This window comes from Dinoponera quadriceps, unplaced genomic scaffold (assembly GCF_001313825.1).
Source record: "Dinoponera quadriceps isolate SergipeBrazil2010 unplaced genomic scaffold, ASM131382v1 scaffold424, whole genome shotgun sequence".
NCBI lineage: Eukaryota > Metazoa > Arthropoda > Insecta > Hymenoptera > Formicidae > Dinoponera > Dinoponera quadriceps.
This window is the reverse complement of record NW_014554557.1, coordinates 318332-324552: the sequence shown is the minus strand read 5'-3', so window position 1 is coordinate 324552 and position 6221 is coordinate 318332.

Sequence of the window (6221 nt, the reverse complement as noted above, 5' to 3'; positions counted from 1 at the left end):
AAACCGTTTTTACTCGAAGCTGAATACGTGATGTTAGTTTTATTAAAATACAAAGGACATAATATTTCTTTCAATGTTATATTCCTACATGTACCTGTTATGTACGTATGTAAAAGCCTGTTTATTCGAGATGTATTTATTCGAGAGAACTTGAAAAAACCCTCCCTAACTTAGTGATCTTTGCGCGCGAGTTTTATTTCACGTTGAATTTCAGTTACAATGCATAAGTTCAGCATTGAAGTTAGATTAGATTATGGGATGGATATTAAATAGAAAAAAAGTTTCTTTAGATTTAATATACGTGTTTGTTTGACTGATGTTTATTTAATGTAAAAAACATTATTTAATAAATAACATTATTTAATATCAAATATCATTTTATTTAAATGAGAATGTTGTTTCATTAAAATAAACCATGTCGTTTCATAGAAAAAACAATATTATTTAGAGGAAATAAGTTTAGTTTTGAACAAAAAATATTTCATTACATATTAAATATTGTTTCATTGAAACAAAGAAGTTCTATGGTAATATTTGAAACAAGGAAGTTCTATGATAATATTTTGATGTTACTTCTTTCAAGTGATTCGCTTGTAACAACTATTGTAATAGTCTGTGAAACAGAATATAGAATAATATATTGCGCTTTGAAAATATACTCACAAATCGCAAATCATGCGTACAAAATCGCAAACCGAAGGCTATGACGCTTTCGACAAGAGAGAAAAAAGAAAATATTCTGTTTCACGGACGATTACACTTTGTCAACAAATGAAGTTCTCGTTCGCGAGAATTTTAATTTTTGAGCGGAACAATAAATATCGCATATCGAATATAGTGGTAATTTCGAGTGAAATGAATGACGTTATAATTGGTCGTATATGAAAATTTCAGAAAATTAATGACCGCGACGATTGTAAAATTTATTACAAGCGAAATACGTGATCGTGAATTTCGCGTATAGTGGTGCAATCCTGATGCGCATTTTATAGTGCTCGGAACAATCAGAGAGACTCACATTAAATATAATAAATAATATGGTTCCGTTGAATAATTCTATATCGTGAACGAGATATAACAAACATCAAAATATTTATAGAGAAAAAAGTTTGTTAAACATTAAGATATTAAAAAAATATTAAGAATAAATATCTTTAAGAAAGAAAAATAAGAGTTATTTATTAAATAATACAAATATCTTAAAATGGCCCTCTGATTATTTTGAGCAGTCCATTTTGATAGACAATTCATATATGTACGTGCAAAACCTAAATGCAATAATGCAAACGTGCAAAAATCTACAAGATACACTGAAAGTAAAAAAATGATCAATATTTTTACCAAATCCTATTCTTTTGTTGATATAACAAAAGGAAGTATTAGCGTAATATGTATATAAGTTAATTATCATTAATACTGTAATAAAGCTTACTACAAAAATTTGTATCATATATTGTATATAGTATATTGGTTTTCCTGACTATAGTTACTTCACTGTGCAATTATGCAAAATACTTTTCTCTCGGTGTAGGTAAATCGCATTGATTTTGTTAAGATCCACGATAAACTTTTTACCGATAAACCCGTACAACGTAATAAATTGTACTAAAATTTTCCTTAATCGATTACTAAATCGGAAAAATCACGCACGACGTCTCCCGATCCGTTCATTCTCGTGCCCGGGACTGTTATAATTGCAAACTCTTAGCTACACACGAACATGTTATTCCCGTGAGATCGCTCAATTTTGCCACTTGATCATTTTCATTCTAATTAATGTTTTCAAGTGCAAAAAACACTTTAAAAATATTTTAAGAAAAAAATAGTATGCCATGTGAAAACTAGAAAGCCGAGAAACGTTCGACGGCCCACCGGAACGGAATGTGGCGAGCTAGGGTTAATTCCAATTAATATATATTTTCTTGGCAATTTTTGAAATGTTCAAAAACGTTAAAGATGAAAATCCGAATAGCCATCATTAGGCGACGCGTCGACGAAGTGCTTCGGTATCTTCCGTTCGTTTATCAACCTAGCATACCATCAACGGGAATCGCGCGCGTCCCCGGGGAGCGTTTAAAGCGCGGCAAAGAATTGTTATTTTTGCACCTGCACCGGCGCTCGGCGTTCCTCGCCGCGTCGGAATTTTCCGTAAAAGGCTCCGCGGTGTCCAACCAAATATTTATCGCGCGATGGCACCCGTGCCACCCGGGGCGAAGCGAAGCACGTGGATTAGATGCCAACGGCCGAATCAGTAAGCTCAAAGTGGGCGGGCCGTACTTTGCTATACTGTAAGCTCAGGATTACGCGCACCGCGAGCGTGAATCAAATGTGCACGGCTAACCGAATGCATCCGCAGTATTAAGTTCGCGCAGTTCGCACAGAACATCGCACGGAATGATAGCTTTTGTGCTCCGACGTAACGATATACCTGTTCAAGGGCTTTCACGACGAGAGTTCTCTCCCGGGAAACGAACGTTACGTCTTACAAGGAAACGCTGGGAGGTGTCCTTCGCCAATTTCGATAAACTTTGAATGTATCGTACTGCAGCTGAAGATAAGAGAGACATGTATTTTCTCGCATGCTCTCTCGACGACACATTCAAGGTCCATCGAGATCAGTGAGCGACACTTCCAAGCGTTTCCTCGTTGGAACAACCCGGTTCCTCAGTTGCGCGAGCGCACGTTGATTTACGAAGTCGATTTTCGACGATTCTTGGTTTATTTCGGACGGGCCTCTCGCATGCTGAAACAGTTGACTCGACAAATGGAGGAAGACGTAATATTGCGCTTACGATGTTTCAAAATTATGGATTTCGAGAGAGAATTATGTGACAGTGTAATAAGAAAGTTCTGCTTGAGATTTCGCGTGTAGATTATTCCAATAAATTTCGCAAAATGTGCAGAATACTCGCTTTCTCTCTCTCTCTCTCTCTCTTTCTCCCTTCTTTCCAGCCCGGAGCAGCTTCGGATGTATCGAGAAACGAGGAAATCGGATGATTTCTCCGTTGAGTAAGTGCGGAAGGCTGCCGGAAGACAAATATTTATCTCCTTTGTAGCTCTGCCCCTTCGACCGCGTGATATATCGAATGGAACTGCCGACGAATATTTTCGGCCAGCATTTCGAATGGAGCATCGAGAGATACTGTCGCGCGCTAAATAAATCGACACCGCGCGAATATTCAGAAACCGCCGGTAGCAAACGCACCGTACGCGCATTCTTGCGCCGACGTATTTATTATGAAAGCTAATTACCGCACCTCTCGAGAGCGAGACAGGCGTGCATGTTTGTAGGGAACGCGGAGTTAATTACACCTTAACCGTATTCAGTATTGTAATAATGTGCGGAAACACCCGGAGGATATTTGCTCGAGTTGCCAAACTACGCGAGTCGGCTAAGTATAATGAAACGCTCTATATCGTGAGATTAGGAGCGAATACCGAAAGCCATTACCCGCGATTCGAGATTATTAAGAGTCCCGGCGCCGTTATTGGAGCCGCGACGTTTACGCGTATGTGCGTGACTGCGGCGCGCCAAAAACGAAACGGTCGGTTAATTATCGGACGCGGACGATAATCGCTCGCGGAGGTCGCGACGCGCGGTAACGAGGCGGCGCTTAATCCGAACGAGATATTAGAGCGATGCGTCATCCGCGGGGTATCGCAACCCTTCGCTCCCCTTCGCAGCTGGATCTAAATTCCCATGAATTCTCTCTCGCGCGCGCGCGAGATAAAGAGACGCGCCCGCAAACAAATGACCCTGGGGGGGATTCTTTTTCCCCGGGTTTTGAGGAGTCGCGGACAAGATGTTGCGGAAGTATCAGGAAGGAAACTTCTCCGGAGAGTGGAAAGAACAACTTACAGATGCCAGGATTCTTCCGAGCCCGACGCGACGCCGGCACAAACGGATCCCTTACAAACGACGAGCGCCCGGGCAACTTTTTGACCGCGGTGTAAAACGAATTCTCGTAACTCGGTGGCGAACTCGCGGAAACCACGTTTCTTCGAGCGCGCGCCGCTGCACGAATAACGCGCGACCTCTCATTTCTAAGGGTATCATCTATTCAGAAGCCGTTAATAAACTTTACGTGTGCGGCCGCTCCGCCCGAGTCATCCGCTTTCCCCGAGGAATTTGCATTTAGAAAACGCAATAGCAAATTCATGCGATATACGGAGTGCTTCGTTCATTTTGCATTAAACTTCACGACCGTGCGGCTTGATTTCTCTCATTTGGGAACGACGACTCTGCGTTGCTCTGGGACACGGGAAGAGGGCGCTCTGGAATTTTACCCAGTCCACCCCCGACCTTTGGATCCACCTGTGCATCTTTATCGTGAGCGTGTAACAAGCGCGATATTATTTATCGAGTACCCCGTGCGGACTCGCGCGCGGCAGCATATTTCACCATTACACTGAGAGAGCCCGAGCGGCGTCCCAGGAATACAAGCGGCCGCAGCCGGCGGGTTTGATCGTCACCCTCTCGTGAACGCCTGACGCTCGCCACTTTTAGCACGCCGCGTGCGAGTACTCGGTCAGATGTCCCTGCATTATTTGTGCCCTGCGGAAGGAGCGAGAGGGCCGGGCCGGAGATCGAGGGAGATGGAACGCGCGGCAACTTCATATACGGATGTACCGGGAGTACATCGATCCGACCGCAGCCCGATTGCCAAACCACCGACTGCAATGCAGCGTCCGCCGCCGGTTGCGTCGGATCCGCAGTTGCACCGGCGTCGGGGATAGTCGGCTGTGCCATGGGAAATTTAATTTCGCCCAGGCTTTACGCTTTACGCTCGAAATGTAACCACCGCAACGATCTCTCGCGTTCGCCGCACTCGTCGCGCGCCTGATATTTCTGCGAGAGAGAGAGAGAGAGGTAAGAGCCTCCTCTCGTCGCGTTCCTCGATCCTCGAAGGAACCGTCCAAGTCGTGACTAGCACGATCGCCTCTCCTCCCTCTTCTCCTCTCCGCACCTTCGAACTTTCGATTCAGTTTAAATGCGGAAGTGCACGCTTGTCTCGGACGATTCTCCCGCAAATATCCGACGGTGCTTCCTCTCGTCTCTGGCTGCCGGCTAACGTTTACCCCGCTTTGTGATGTTCGAACAACTGCTGGCCGCGGGTAAATAGTCCGGAGCGTCCGTTGGAAATCACTCGGCGTTAACTCGAAAGCAGAAGTAGCCGGTATCCGCGAGCGTCATATTCCGGGTTTTACACACACCCGCGATGTTCGTGCTTTCGTTACCGAATTGCAATTCCGCGCGGCTCCTCTAGTCGCGAGTTCACCGCCGAACACGGTAATTCCCGCTTCGATGTTCGATACTCGTTTCAGAATTCCGCTGTAGAAACAATCGAAAAACCGCCGAAAAACTACATTATTATCAGATCGGCGCGAGGCCGACGTTATCTTTCACATCGCCCGCTGGATAAGAGTATTATTGACTCGACCGTTCTAACGAAATTTTATCCCGTATCCTCGATTTTCCGCTACCCATCCAATTCTCTCGCCGCGTATATCGCGTGTACCATTCTATACCAACAAGTTCTCGCTCCCGCTATTCTTCACATGCAAATCGGAGATACATAGTATTGCATTCAATTCGCCGCTCCTCCATTGATCGTTTTTTTTTTCGCTCTCCCCCAGCTAACAAATTTGGTCTCTCTGTACATTTATTTGCCGCCTCCATTATACATTTTACCGTCGCAACGCAGCCGTGAGCGGAATGTAAATTGTATATTTGTACAGTTCTTTAAGTGCACGACGTACAATTGCTGATTAAACCTTGCATACATCGGCAACGACAGGGATTGCATTTAACGGAATTTCGCGAAATCACGAAAGTATAGCGCGGAAGTTAAGACCAAACGTGCAAATTATTACTTGCCTATTGAAAAAGTATCACAATGCAAGAAAATAAAGTGTGAAAGGTTAGTATTATTCCCAATTTATGTGCAATATAATCTCTTTCTTTCTGAGATTTGAATATTTAACAAAAACTTCTCTTAAATTTTTCTTTACAGCGTTTCTACCGAAAAACCACGTATTCCTGCTCGTGTCTTAGGGAGGAGATACATGCTAACAACTACATCATATAAATACTTAGAAATTGGAATCAGTGTAGGACCTGCATCCTACGTGGAACTTGTTCTTGGCGATAATCGAGGCAATCATTTGATATTACCAAATGAAATCTGGAAGGAGATTATACATAGACGTGCACACATCGA